General features: G+C 39.0%; 1 long non-coding RNA gene across 1 annotated transcript in view; it reads right to left on the bottom strand.

Annotated features, from left to right (window-relative positions):
* Positions 1–467: 467 nt before the first annotated feature.
* Positions 468–16,424, bottom strand: part of LOC309487041 — a 97,067-nt gene continuing 81,110 nt past the window's right edge. The window contains exons 3-6 of the long non-coding RNA XR_014201726.1: positions 1,689–1,814; positions 1,457–1,548; positions 1,220–1,377; positions 468–1,130 (exon numbers count right to left, since the gene is read on the bottom strand). This is a non-coding gene — a long non-coding RNA (uncharacterized lncRNA). The remainder of the gene's footprint in view (positions 1,131–1,219; positions 1,378–1,456; positions 1,549–1,688; positions 1,815–16,424) is intronic.

Genomic DNA, 16,424 nt, shown 5'->3' with positions numbered 1-16,424 from the left:
CAGTTCATTATTTTATGTATGTTTTGTAGATTCAGTTATAAGTCATTTACATTAGTTAATGATTAACTAATCATTTACAAAACATGACGATGCGTATCACTATGGGTGACAATGTGTTCTTGAGCAAGGCACTTTACTCCAGGTTTCTCAAGGGGGATTGTCCCTGTAATAAGTGCACTGTAAGTCGCTTTGAATAATACGTTTTCAAGTTCTCGGGCACAAATGCCCAATAAAACTGATTATTTCTTAAAGCTATTCCTATAATATAAATGCATATATAAATCTCATACAATTTCTATTTGCGGGGCTTAAAGTGTTAGTAAGGGCAGATGGAGTGACTCACACCAGTCTGTGAACATTTCAGATCCTACAAAAATGCATAAACATGTGTGACCCCTAGGGGGCCTCTTTAAATCAATTTCAAGTGGATAACCAACCATATAAATTTTAGATGTTTACCAGCAGGCTATCCCAATGAAGGGAAATGAAAGGAGAGAGAGGGACTGGAGTATTATAAAAATATAAACAGTTTATTTTATTTTTCTCAAGTTGGACACACACACATGAAAAACAGACCTTAGGCCTCTGGGCAACAAATTCAGGAATGGGGACAACAAAGTGCAAAATCAAGGTGTTTGAATAAATAGCACTCAATAAAAATTCAGCAAGAGTCAAACACAAAATAAATAGGGCACATCACAAATCACATGCACACAAAAAAAACAGTAGTTTACACTCAGCAAATAAGTGAACACACACAATACAATTGTTACTCCCCCCCCAACATGACTACATACATATGAACAAGCGTTCCGTGATGAAAATGTACACACGTGAGGGAGAAAGGAAGCCAGTGAACTTACATTCTCAGCACAGCAAACAGCACGCAGCAAACTTTACAGTGGTCACACTCTAAACCCGTAACTAATATAAACAGAACACGAATCAATGAGAGTTCATTACGGCCAGTGCCTGAAGAAAAGAAAACTGAATGCTGCTCACGAGTAAAAGCAGAAAACTTACATTTTCGTTGAAACGCGCAGACACAATTCATAGCCAGTGAGGGCTCGTGAAGACAGGAAGCTGGATGTAACCACGGCACTGAATAACCGCACAAACGCCAGATCACGCTACAAAACAATACAATATTCTGAATATATCAGATCCATGCCAACCATGTTTTCACAAGGAGGCTAAATACATTTAAGCATGAACTCACATCAACTCGTACAACCAACCAAGAGTCCAAAGAACCAAGAGTCTGTAGCAAAACAGTAATGAGAGAGACCGCCAGCTTGCTGGATTTAAAGGTGTAGCGCCAAATGACCACCACCTGGTTCAATCAAGGCACAATTCCCACTGCCTACGTCATACCCGCTACACATGTACAAAAGCAGTTAATTTAATAACACAATGTCATTTGATTTCTGTATGAGAAGTAACAAAATAATCTTACTTTATATTTTGACTTTATATTTCAGGGTTTTCCTTTTTTCCACTAATGCAGCTGTCACATTTCCTTGCAGGCCCTGATCCACCACAAAAGCTCTTCAGCAAATGTACAGAAATCAAGAATCAGAAAAGTGATATAATAACTCTGTTTGAAATTACAATAATTAAACTACAACTTAAGATTTAAATAGATTTTTTTTTTATTTCTGTAGTATACTCATTTGAAACTCACTCACTTGAAAGCCTTTGATGGCAGCATACGCCTTATTCAGCCTGCCGCCATTTTGATTCCAGAACGAGGCTCTGAGGGATAGAGCATTCATATGGCATACTGTTGTGTATGCCGGATGCCGGTCATTCAGCTGTCAAAAAGAAAATACATCCTTTCACAAAATTCCACAGGACAAAGAACTTCGGAAAACATGGATTGTTAAAATTAGAACGCTACATTGGACCTAATTTTCAGGTAAGAGTACTGCATTGTTTATATAATATCAGTTCTGCATGATATTATATATAGGGCGCTGCGCAGATCAGTCGGTGTATAACCTCAAAGTACTGCAAAAAACTATTAGAGAGAAGACCGCTCTGTTTGCTTTCGAATCTCTCCCGCAGTACTTTTTGTTTTTTGGATCGCTGATCGATTGTTGGATCGCTGATCGATTGCTCCTGTCTGCCTCGCGGCTTGCTGTGAGTTTGTTTGCTTTGGTGCTGTAAGCTCCGTCTTAGCCTCGTATTTCTTTCTGTTTTGAACCATCATTTACTATCATTTCTAGTTGTTTATACTACTAAATACAGCTTACCCAACATCTCAGATTAACCTGACATTGTTAGCTTCCGTTATTATTAGCACAACACGCTAGTAATTCGCTAGCCTATTAACGTGCCACCCGTGAGCTCAGTTTTTTGTTTTTGTTTTTTCTCGCGCGCGCCCGCGCCTTTGAGTTCATAAAAAGCCCAGGTGAGTAAGAATCAGTCAACAAACATGGTGAGTAATGTCCTGTTATTGTCACCTACACTTCATGTCACATGTTTAGCATTGCCTTCTCTGTCGGCAATATAGGATTTATATGTGATAAATGCAAGGAGACAGTCAGGCTGACGGAGAAGATGTCAGAACTAGAGACACGCATCCAAACTTTAATTGAGGATAGTAAGAGTGCTAGAGCTTTAGATACTATTTTGGCTGCGCCTAGCATTGTGAACTCTTTACATGATTCGGTTCGGGCTGAATTAGTGCCTGTGCAGCAAGGCAAATGAAGGCTCGCTCTAGTCGCGGATCAAAAAACCACTCTTCCGTTCCGATTACCATGACAAATCAATATGCCCCGCTCAGTGAAACACCCACTGATAATTATGTTGATTGTGCCCTAGTAATTGGTGACTCGATCACACGGAACGTGAAAATAGAGACACTAGTCACCATAGTCACATGTTTGCCGGGAGCCAGAGCGCCTGACATCAAAGCAAATTTAAAAGTGCTGGCTAATGCTAATCGTAAATTCTCTAAGATCATTATTCACGTTGGCACTAATGATGTTCGACTCCGCCAGTCGGAGATCACCAAAATTAATATTAAAGAGGTGTGTGAACTCGCAAGTACGATGTCAAGCACTGTAATTTGCTCTGGCCCCCTTCCTGTTCGCAGGAGTGATGAGATACTTAGTAGATTGTGTTCACTAAATGGCTGGCTGTCGAGGTGGTGTCCACTTAATAATATAGAATTCATAGACAATTGGAAAAGTTTTTTGGGCAAACCTGACCTGTTGAAAAGAGATGGTATTCATCCCTCCTAGGATGGTGCTGCTCTTCTCTCTAGTAATTTGGCACATAGTCTTAGAGCTCAAACATGACAATCTGGGGCTCAGGTCAGGAAGCAGACAGACTGGCTTAACCGACCGTCTGCTAGCGGCCTCGCGTCACCAAGGTCAGATAAATCCCATCACATAGAGCCTCTTTCACCTATATATCGTCATATAGAGACTGTGTCTGTTCCCCGAATTTGGAAATCCAAAAAACGTCCAAACCCATCTAAGGTTAAAAATTTAATTGATGTTCAACAAATAATAAACGGATATAATACAGATGAGCAAATGCTAAAGCTTGGGTTGCTGAATATTCGATCCCTTACTCCAAAAGCACTCATTGTTAATGATATGATTTCAGATAATAACCTAGATGTGCTGTGTTGGACAGAAACCTGGCTAAAACCAAACGATTACATTACTTTAAATGAGTCAACCCCACAAGATTACAGTTATAAACATGAACCTCGTCTGAAACACAAAGGAGGTGTTGCTGTAATTTATAGTAATATTTTCAAAACCACTAAGAAATCAAGTTTTAAATATACTTCTTTTGAAGTGTTGGTGCTTAATGTAAACATATATAGTGTAAACGATAAATCACGTTTGAGATTTGTGCTGGCTACTGTATACAGGGCACCATAAAGATTATTTCTATCAGAATGAATATTAACTGAAATTTTTCAAATATTGCAACAGAAACTATTAACTCTCTCTTTTCCAGCACTTTAGACACAGTTGCTCCGTTGCGCTTAAAGAAGATTAAAGAAAATAGTCCAACGCCGTGGTACAACGAGCACACTCGGGCCCTCAAAGGAGAACTCCGGTGAATTTTTAAGTTAATCTCGATCGTTTTACCTTTGTGAGTACTGTCTATAGAAAAAAAAAAACGAACTGGATTGGTGCTTGTAACGCGGAGCTGTTACAGTTAATGCCCAGAGCTCCCATTCAGCTAAAACGGCAGTTATGGGGGCATACACATAAAGAGTGTCTTTGTGCCTCTTAACAGACACAAAATGCAATTAAAATGTCTGTCCAACATGAACAGGGCCCTTACATGACAACAAGATGCGTTTAGCAACTTAGCCATTGTTTAAACTCACCTAAATAGTGTTTTAGACGGCTAGCTGTAGTCTCGCGCTGAAGTCCCATGGGAACTCAGTTGTAGCCGGAACACGACGCTCCTCCCACCTGCACTATGTGCGCAATTTTTTTCCCCAAACCACTTCAGCGGAAATCCCGCCCTGCAGCCGATTTCATTGGTTTAGGTTACAGTGACGGGTAGGTTTAGGGATCAGTGTTTGGTGTAGGCAATCTGTATTTGACATGACCAATGAAAACCTTAGAATCAGCTGCAGGGCGGGATTTCCGCTGAAGTGGTTTTAAAAAAAAAAAAATCACGCGCACTTACTATTTACCTTTTTCCGGCTACAACTGAGTTCCCACGGGACTTCAGCGCGAGACTACAGCTAGCCGTCTAAAACACTTTTTAGGTGAGTTTAAACAATGGCTAAGTTGCTAAACGCATCTTGTTGTCATGTAAGGGCCCTGTTCATGTTGGACAGACATTTTAATTGCATTTTGTGTCTGTTAAGAGGCACAAAGACACTCTTTACTTTACTCTTTACTTCTTTATAATGCTTGCTTCAGCCCAGCAAGCATTATAAAGTTTCTTTGGCGTAGGCCCCATCCATAATTCGTAATCCGAGGGTAGCGGATCTGCATTTTCCTGCCTGAAGACGAAGGCAGGGGTGCAGCCGACCCCCAAAAGTAGGTGGATTGTAGATCCACCGGACGGGGCCAGCCTTCCCCCAAAATTGGTAGACTAAAAGTATACGCACCGGTCATGAATCCTGAGGTTCCTGAAAGATAGAAAAGGGAGTTACCATAATCAAGTTTAATTTATTTTTAATATAAGCATTGCCGCTTAGCCGTACATAGACAGGCCTCGATAGACCACACAGACATTGCCACGATAGGCCAGACATATACAGGCCTCGATAGACTGCGAAGCCATCGCCACGATAGGCAAGACATATACAGGCCTCGATAGACCGCGCAGACATAGCCACGATAGGCAAGACATATACAGGCCTCGATAGACCACACAGACATAGCCACGATAGGCCAGACATATACAGGCCTCGATAGACCGCGCAGACATAGCCACGATAGGCAAGACATACAGTATGGGCTTTCTGAAGACAAATCCACCTGCAAAAAAACAGCAAAAAACATTGTTAGTAACAAACTCTTAGGCTAAGTCTAAGACTTAGGCTACTAATAAAATTCTGATTTCACTACTAACCCATGAACATTTCCTGTTTGTGTTCCAAACAACAGTTGGAGGCACTTCAGTTCTAACCAACATTAACTCGACTGTCATAACGTTATTATCCAAATGTGGAACTTGTTATCATTTTAATGGAGGAATTAAAATAGTAAAACAGGAAATGTCAGCCTGTTGCTATTGTTTACATTCCTGGAAATGGTTTATAAATACATTACATTATACTGAATGTGTTTGTGTTTGTTTAAATGTATACAAGTACATGCATTTATATTAGTAAAATAATAAGTCGGGCCAAAAATGGTTAAGCTGATAGTTTATGTTTTGGAACATGGTAATATTAGCAGGTTTAAGCTTACTCTCTTTTTTCCACTAACTAAAACAAATGTACTTAAATTGGAACAACCATTTATCCATATCAATAACCATATCAATAACCTATATTCATATCATCTGTACACTCTGTGATGACTCGTTATACCCGAAACACCTAGTATTTAGGATGAGCCAACTAGTGTTGTCACGATACCAAAATTATTGTTTCGATACCGATACCAAGTCAAGTATTGCGATTTCGATACTTTTTCGATACTTTTCCTGAAAAGGGAGAAACACTCTCAAATATCATTGCTGTACTTTATTTTAAAACCGGGACAACATACTAATCATATAACACACTAATATGAACATATGAACATCAGATATATTAAACATTTGAACAAAATATGAAATATAAAAATATAAAAAATAAATTGGAGCAATGACATTCAAGGGTAATTTTTTTTAATAAATTTAGTGCATTATCTCTTTTATCATAAGAAACATAAGAGCTTTATCTTGATTCTGAACTTTGAATAAAAATATGAACAGTGATTATATTAAACAATGTTTAATATTGGTAACATATATGATAAGCCTCATTGGTGATCTATTTGACATATGGGGAGAGTTGTGGAAGGCCTATACTTCATGTTAAACAAATATATAGCAGCAAAGACAACGTCGGCAGTATTGACGGCAAAATCATAGACTGTAGGGCAAAATAGGCTACAGAATAATTCGTTCTGTATTGACAGGTGCAATATTTGAAAATCGATCATATTTTTTTAAATTACATTATTTATGTCAAAACTTTCAAACATCAAAATGTCATTTATTAATATGTATTCGTGTCAAAATGACATAGAAACATCTTTTCCTATTCTATTTTGCCTGGAAACGCTTCCAACACGCTTGCGTGTCGCGTGAAAAATAGGCGTCGGTTCTATTTCTAGCATACACGCGTTTTCCGCGCGTCTCGAGCTGCGCCCAGACGCGTGTGTCACGCAGGCAGTTAACATGGGAGCCGAAATAAAAACGGACACGACACGCAGCCAGTTTGTCGCCGGCCTTACAAATCTGGAACGCGGTCATTCTTAGAAGTATCGATACTAATAAATTAAGGAATCGTGACGTTTTTAATTTCCGATTTACTTTTGAAGTATCGGTGCACCGTGCAACAGAGCAAGGTAGGCAACGTACTTCCATATGTCACTCCTCGCGTCATCTTTTTCTACGAGTCGTGGACCACTTCGCACATGCAGCCATCTCGCTGTAGTGTTTTGTCACATGACACTGACAGCGGCAGGTTCTTTGCTGCGTGCGTCAGGAAAAAAACACATACGTCCATAGGGAGGCGTTTTTTTTTTTTAAGTATCGATACTGATAAATTTAGGAATCGTGACGTTTTTAATTTCCGAGTATCGCGATACTTTTGAAGTATCGGTACACCGTGCAACACTAGAGCCAACACAAAAGGTTGAAAAAACGAACTAAAACCTTGAACTTCATATGAACCATCCTGAACATGGAGGTTGCAGAACAGTGCAAACAAAAATACAGAATACCTTCATGGTGTAAGGTACCTCGTTCTTTCGCATCGATCGAAAGGACCGGGCCCTAACACTACAGCCTGCTTCGTTTCTCTTCACTGTAAACCACAGGTATCACATACATCAAATACTACAGTTAACTGTTTTTGAATTGGCTAATATTGTCATCACATACACAATCGGTACATACTTTCAGCATAATTCTACTAGCCCGTTCGGTAATATTAGCTCTGTCAGCTCGCTAAGCTAAACGCACAAGAAAGCCGATTTTACCTTCAGCATCGTGGATATACCCCTCAATCCAATTGACCTTTCGCCGAGCCCCGCCCCCCTTAGTTACTGTTGCTACGTCCGACAAACAAATGGTCAAACACGACCAGCGCGACAGATTGCCATGACGGAAAGAGGTATACCCGTGCGTGTCAGTGACCATTTTTGGAGCAATACCTCCGCGATATCCTCCAGATCGAGGCAAAAGGGGTTACAGAGTGCAGTGGAGGGATATATTCAAAATATAAAAATACGCAATGAAGGAGACACGACTACTATCTACGTCTCTATCGAGGCTAATGCTTACCGGTGTTCACACATCATTTGTGATATGACAAAGAACGAGGAATCAAGTGTTTAAAAGCATTGAAAGACACTTACTGTTGTGTTTTTGTGTGAAAGAAAAAACTCTCTGAAAATAAAAGTGCTGTCAGCAATAATTTCGTATGTGTGTTTTTTCGCATAACACAATGACTGAAATTTTAAATGCTGCAAAACACATGGGAGTTATATTCCCGATGCTTTAGTTTATTTGATCAGTCACTATATCATTAATCAAGCTTAATTTGACTTTTCAACTACAATTAGGCAGGGAGAACTGAAAGCTTTTACAATCTTTTAGCTATAACTTTTATATCATTGACAAAAGTATGTATGTGGTGCATTTTCTTCCAAAAATGATTTTCTTTCTCAAATTCATGCTTCAAGTTGACAAAGCACAATAAACGAAATCACACAATAACTGTTTAACCAGACATAGCCTTAATTTGCATCTAAATAACTTTCCTTGATTGTCTTTCATAATGCACTTACCATAATATTTATTAGGGGGGCAACGGATCACAAAAATCGCGGTTGAGACCATAATATTTATTAGTGGGGCAACGGATCATAAAAATCGCGGTTCAGACAATATTATGTTTTTTGAGTTACAGATAGGATCGTTTTTCAGATCAGAAAAAAATAATAATAATTAAGTAACGTTAGCCATCGATACCACAGCCAGCAGACGTATTTATGCTTCGTAATGTTAAACACATTTAACTGGGAGTGGGGCCGTCCACACTGTTTGTGTTTTCGGCTTTGGGAATGGAAAGAACACAACTCCTCCAGACAATCTCTCGGGGTATCTAGTGTCCGATTTACAAACGCCATGGGCGCACGCTTCACCATCTTGATAATGTTTGTCGGACCTGCTCACATAGTAACAGTTGCTATGATGTGTGATTGGACAATGGCCGTTTTGGGGGAGGGGCCGGCGAAAGGTCAATTGCTGTATCCCGTCAGGAGGATGGACCTAGGTATTTTTGAGTCTTTGTCCGACCATGACTCCACTAGGTTGATAGTAAGAGGAGGAAGAAACGTTAGATTGCTAGTCTACACGGTCATGTCCTTTTGTTGTTATTTCCTGTTTCCCCTCATAGCCTCATTCTGGAATCAAAATGGCGGCAGGCATGTATTAATTCCTTAATAACATATTTTATTAACTAATAGTGTAAATTAATGTGTTAATTACCACAATTAGTCAAAGCTATGCACTTCAAGTTCCAGTTGTCTGCTTTAATTAATCATTAGTTAATGATTTGCAATTATGTTATGACTTTACTTGTTGAGGCACATGACTATTAAGACTATTAACTAATTGTTAAGTAATATGTCATTATGGGTTTGGTTTTGTCATCCCCACTAAAGGTCTGTGGGGCAGTTGCACATGCAGTGAATGTAATGTCAGAGAATGTGTTTGAATGATAAGTAAGTTGGGCTGCACACAAATATCAGCACACCAGAATCTGAACTACTGACGCTGTTACACCCATTACAGCTGTTTACACTGCGCATGACAGACCATTGCAAGTCCATTTGTACTTCATAACAGAAGTAGCGCAAGAGCTTGGAGTACATCAGAAATAGAGTGTGGCATCGGTTTACTGTCTGAGTTTTGTTGTGTAGCGTCGCGCCGCATCCAGTGTAGTATCACTGATTGTAATGGGTTCTAGTGTCTTTGTCTGGTCTAGACACAGTGTTATGAAATAGCAGAGCCCGGCCACATGTTCTCAGTGTTCTGCCTTTAAATCCTAGACCTCAAGCTTAACCTGACACACTCCTGTGCCATGAACTATTGGATGCGGCAGTTCATCTGGCACAGTGGAGTCCCGGTTGTAGAAGACTGGAAATTGAAATCCATAGTGTGAATGTCAAAACCAAAATGACATATTACTTAACAATTAGTTAATAGTCATGTGCCTCAACAAGTAAAGTCATAACATAATGATACCTTTTCAAATCATTAGCTAATGATTAAAGCATTTGACCTTTGACCCATTGTGGTAATTAACACATTAATTTACACTATAAGTTAATAAAATATGTTATTAAGGAATTAATACACAATGACACATTTAATTAATAGCAATTAATTTATTACTTAATCTATTAATCATATAGACTCTTTATTAGTTGCTGATGCAGTAATAATTCATTAATGGTTTAGTTCTTCATGAGTCATACATTAACTCATGATTGTCTGTGCATTAGTTAAACATGAATTACTGCATATTAATGCACCCATATTGTAAAGTGTTACCCACACGTATGTGTTCATCTGTCCCACATTGTCCATGTGCTCAATACTACATTTAAATGTTGAGCTAGTTGCTGATGTGTTAACTCGCTTTTTATTCAACACAAATGTTCCTCAATTTATCAACAGTACTAATGGACAAATAAAATAAATAACGTGTAATTACTTTATGTACATTTGTTTACACATTTATCTAATGTAAGCAGTGTTGACAACATAATAGCACACATACATCACTCATTTCATGTTGCGATGTGCTCATCTGCAACACTTATCGAAGACTTTCCTGTCAGATGTTAAATAGTCATTTAGTAAGCGTCTTTAAAATGTATATGGTTTAGAGTGTGTGTAAATCCACTTTGGAGACGTACGTTTGCTTACTGGAGCCTTGCCCCGTTAGCTATAAATAATAAAATGTGTCACAAATGTATACTATCTATTGTCTTTACAACAATTCAACAGTTACTCTACAGTAGTTCAACAAATAAAAATAAAATAAAATAAAAGATAATGAATTTAAAAGGAACCCCGACTAGTGCGGCATGTTGGCCTTATAAGATTAATGTGGGCGTCAGCTATAAAAAGGTGATACAAAAACACTCCAAATGTTTTTGTTTTTATAAAAAAAAGCAGAAAATCCGTTCACTCGTAGGCTGCCATAGTTATTTACGTCTCAATGCATTCTGGGTAGTGACGTGTATTGGTTGTAGCCTTTCTTTTACTGTCTATGGTTGTAGCCGCCTAGCCGGTTGTAGCAGCTTCGTTTATTGTTTTTCCAACGTACCGGCTAGCTAGCTAAGTTTTGACAGTAGTGAGATGAACACGTCTGCCGTTCTCCTTTTCAGTTTGAACCCGAGCGCACCATTGGCCGGTAAACTTGCAACCGCACCACCGCGGTGGCTGAGTAGCACCGGCGGTGGTCCGCCAAAACAATTTTTTTGTATGTGAATACTGTTTTACATGAATATTATGACACGAGTGAAGCAAAAATCTTTGTTTACAAAAGCTAAAACAAAGCCAGCTTTGTTTTGTTTATACAAAATAAATAATAGGTTAGCAATTACATCGCAGCCATGGAAAAGTTTGGATTCATGATCATTAGGTCTATTATTTTCGTATTCTTTACTGTGGTAAAGTAGAAAAACGCTGTAGGACAGATAGCCTACATTTTTACTTGTACGTCAAATTTCTTTTAACACAGTTTGTGCTTGTTATTAGACATGGTAAGGCGCGTCAAGTTTATTTGTAAAGCGCGTTTCACACGCGCTGGTGATTTTTAGTTTCACTTTCTCTGGCAGCGCAATATCAAACATAGCCTAAATGCCTTGCCCTTGTGGTAGATACAATTCGCTTTTCATACCTTTTACAACAAGTAGAAAACATGAAGATATCAGAAAACATCCCTCTCAAAGCACAGAGCAGTTAGGCTATATACATGTAGTCTTTGTGTGGAAATATTAAACGAAAGTTTTTTTTTTTTTTTTTTAATTCAACTTTATTATATTACTTAAGTTACCAGTATTTACTGATATTTATTTTAATGCTTTACAGGCTTTAGTGTGTTGTTTCTTTGTTTTGTTTTTTTATTTCAAAACAACCCCCCCAACCACCGCGGTTGTAAAAAACTGCCACCGTCACAGCCCTAGCTTAAATCAGTAGGCTTAACTCACAGTAGGCTTAAATCAGGAGAAAAACGCGGAAGACGATCTTTTAGCCGACTAAATGCCTCAAATGCATCAGGGCTGAAGTGACGGGAACACAGCCGTGGGTCTTTAGGGAGTTGTACTCATCCACAAGCAATTTCCCACTCTTTTCTTATTTTCTTCTCCTTTGGAAAGCAGTGGAGGCTTACATCACTCCCCTTGTTGCCTTTGGACTGGAAACAACCAAACGCTGCACAATGTGGCATTATATTCACTTAGGATGTAGCTACAGTTAAACTTAGCGCCATTAGCTCACCTCTCTCTGTTCTGAACACAACCGACACGACCAATACACGTCATCAACCCAGAATGCATTGCGCGCGCAAAAATAATGGCTGCCTTCGTAGTTCAAATTCTGTAAAACACAAGCGGGAAGGAAGTCGACCGGAAGTTAAGCCGGCCGCGTGCCACCATCTTGTAGCAGAACTTCACCTGCTGTTAGCATCCCATTGACTCCCATTCATTTTGGCGTCACTTTGACAGCGAATAACTTTACATCTGAGGCGTTTGAAGACTCCATTTGTCCATTATTTATTTCTAAAGAAACATGACAATGTATAAAATGCTCCATTACCTTGTAGCTTACGTTATGGCCCCGTAGAAGCAGTTTTTGTAAAAGTAGGCTAACGATTGCGTCATAACCACACGACTCTCTGTCGCACAGTAGAGAGATTACCGTATTGACGGGAGGAGAAGCTCGCGGGCAATCGGGGAGACGTGGGGGCAAAATGACAAAATAATTAATCAGAATACCTAGCAAAAGTTTCTCCTGCTCCTAGCTCGTGGATACCTCCTACTCACGATCTCCGTCTCTGCAAGATTCGGAAGGGAATGATTCAGATTTCGCATGCCACAGCCACTAGAAGACAGACGGGTTGCTCACGTCACATCTACGTCGTCAAGCTCAGTTTGAGTCTGCGCGTCAGGAACGGAAGTCCTAAAAAAATCGCTGAAAATGGGCTTCACTTGCCTCAATTGAGTTCCAATGAGATGACTCTGTCCATTTCTTATACTGTCTATGGTAAAACACAGTGAGGATTTTTTAAATAATGAAAATATTTTATGTATTTCTAACTATGTATTTTGTAGGAGAGAGCAATTGTAGCATATTTAGGCCTATGTGTCTTAATAGTCGGGGTTCCTTTTAAAACCTGAACCAAACATATTTTTATTCAAAGATCAACAGTCTGTCATTAGTCTTTAGTCTGCCACAAAAAAACAACATTAAAATCATAAACTCATGCTTTTTAGCGGCGTGTTGGGGTTCCGGTACACCAGCCATGTCAATGAAACGAATTAATGAAAATTAGCTTATCAATACATATCTAAATTCGTGCCTACAGTATCTTTGTAGAACTTCAGAAAAATAAACAAAAAAGATGCTGCAGCCAATGAGCAGCCGGCGGGGGCTGGCTGCAGGACGACTCAACCTCCACGGACAGTTTTTAATGTTTTATCAGACAATAACTCCTCAAGATTTTGCTTTAGTATAATTTTCGGGACGATCAGGGCCGGATTCAGGATTCGGAACAACAGCTTAGATTTCTGGTCACCCTATTTGTTCCCAATAACTGCTGTTGTAAATTATATGTTCAAGTTTATTTCATGGATCAAGTCAAGACAAGTCTTTATTTATTTTGTATCTTGTTCATGTTTTATAGGATTTGTTGGATTTTTAATCATGTAAAATCTAGCATTAATCAAGCAGGATCAAATAGACTGATGGCAGATGTGTTTAGGAAACCTATTTGAAAACAGACATTAATTTGGCAATTATTTTTGGTAACGCTAATAGAAATTACACACTTCATGTGTATGTATACAATGGGACCGCATACTTGCAGTTCATTAGCCTACATTTGCATAATGACATTATGCTTATGAGTATATCCTTAATGAGTCCTTTAGGCATTGAAATTAGCCTGTCAGAACCGTTACAGCCAAAGGCTTTCTCCAGAAGACTGTCACCATAAACCTGACCCTACACACACACACACACACAACTCCATCCAGAGAGAAAGAGGAAAAACAGCAAGCACAAAACACCTCCCTCCTTTTTTAACATGGCAAGTCATTTACATTAGAAGGAGAGGAAGACAGAGAATGACACAGAGGAGGGGGTGGGGGGCCCCGAGCCCTCTACTAAGGGGCAGTAAACACTGTCATGCTATTACCATGGCAGCCACGGCAGTATTAGCAGGCATCTGCCTGGCCTCCTAAAGCCAGTGCCCTCTCCTATTCTCTCTCTGTGTCTCTCTGCCCACACTGCCCAGCATGGCAGATGTGTATATAAGAGTGCCCTGGTCTTGCATGAGTGATTGCCTGGGTTTAAGTGTGTGTGTGTGTGTGTGGGGTGTGTGTGTGTGGGGTGTGGGGTGTGTGTGTGTGTGTGTGTGTGTGTGTGTGTGTGTGTGTGTGTGTGTGTGTGTGTGTGTGTGTGTGTGTGTGTGTGTGTGTGTGTGTGTGTGTGTGTGTGTGTGTGTGTGTGTGTGTGTGTGTGTGTGTTTGTGACAGGAGCCCATGGTGCCCTTGGAAGGATATTGTGTAGCCAAGTCTGTGATCTGACTCCTTAGCTGTTTCCAAAGACACACACACACTTTCCTCAAACACACTATGGGAGAGAAAGTTAAAAAGGGTGAGTGGGCGATGAGGAAAACAGGTGGTTCACAATAATCCACTCTTTGTATTTCAATTTGCTGTGTTTGTACTCTTTTGATATGCCAGAAATGCTCTGAAAAAAAGGCCACCAAAGAGTTTAACATTTATCAAAATCTATTTTTCCAAAAAAGCTTGAAAAGTTAATTTTTTTAAAGAGAACATGTGGATGTCCCTTCATCAGTGCAATGTAGCAGAACACCTGCAAACATTTATAGTATAATTATGTTTGAACTTGATCTTCAGTGGTTCAACTGTAATACATCACTGCTATACAAAAATGAAAACATTTATTTGAAGCATAGTTCTCATGGTCATTTAACACCTGAAAAATAGAAATTAATTAAATCTTAAGTCAAGGAAAAGTCATGGCATTTCTTTTATGAGAACAGCATCTGCTGTAAAAAATTTTTTATTAATTAAAAAAAATTATATGTAATATAATTATTATATTTTAGTACTAATTTCATATAATACAATATAATAATATAATAATCTTAACACTAAGAATATTGTCTGGTATTTTACATACTCAGATATATTTATGATAAATGTATGTATATGATAAACATTGTATAATATATTTAATATATTTACAGGACATTCTCCTTGAATGTGGCTTATAAATCTCAGCAAAAAAATTTAAAAAAATTGTCCCTTTTTCAGGATACAGTATTTTAAAGATAAATTTGTAAATTCCAAATAAGCGTAGCTTTTTTTATTGGAAAGGGTTTAAACAATGCTTTTAATGCGTGTTCAATGAGCCTGCATATCATACTGCAGGGAGGCGTGAGGACTGCAGATGTGGCCAGAGCAATAAACCGCAATGTCTGATCGTCCTCGATGTGCCAAACTTTGTGTAACCATATGTCCCCCCAGATGTGTTTGAGTACTTTCTAGCAGGAAGACTCTAATGCCACATCATTCGTTCATGCTAATATGTCTGGCCAATCACTGCAGTTGATGGACAGTTGGTCCCTGTCCATCCATCAGGAGTAGACTTTGACTTAGTGATGATTGGAATGGCGTGATGATTGGAATGACGTGATGATTGGATAGATAATCTGAACGTGTTCCTCCCGAACTTTGTTATTAAAATATCATGTAAACGTTCACCTGCCCTCTGAGTCTTTCTGGAAAAACTTGCAAATACCTTGGTGGATGAGTGGGGTAACATCTCACAACAAGAACTGGCAAATCTGGTGCAGTCCATGAGGATAAGGTGCACTGTAGTATACAAATCTTTAATTTGAAAGTCGCGTGTCTAGTATCTGTAAAACTGCATTTTCCATCTTAAAAATATATCTAAATTACGTCATATGCTCTCATGACAAATGCGGAACAGTTAGTTCATGCATTCATGATATCAAGGCTAGATTATTGTAATGCTCTTATGGGTGGTTGCCCTGCATGCTTAATAAACAAACTACAGCTGGTCCAAAATGCAGCAGCTCGAGTTTTTACCAGAACCAGGAAGTATGACCATATTAGCCCGGTTCTGTCAATACTGCATTGGCTCCCTATTAAACATCGTATAAATTTTAAAATATTGCTGTTTACTTACAAAGCACTAAATCAGTGGTTTTCAAACCCTGGGTCGCGACCCTCGGGTGGGTCGCGAGACTTAAAAAATGGGTCGCCAGGATGATTTAAGGAAAATATAATTAAATTAAAAAACAAAATTTGTTTTCATAAAATCATAGTCTATAGGCCTATATAAAAGAAACACGCGAAATATGGCTATTTAAACAACTGAGTTTGGTTCGCGGCGCCTCACAAACAAGTTGACGGAAAGGA

The sequence above is a fragment of the Leuciscus leuciscus genome (assembly GCF_965113295.1).
Source record: "Leuciscus leuciscus genome assembly, chromosome: 22".
NCBI classification, from domain to species: Eukaryota; Metazoa; Chordata; class Actinopteri; order Cypriniformes; family Leuciscidae; genus Leuciscus; species Leuciscus leuciscus.
This window is presented reverse-complemented; position numbering and strand designations above follow the sequence as displayed.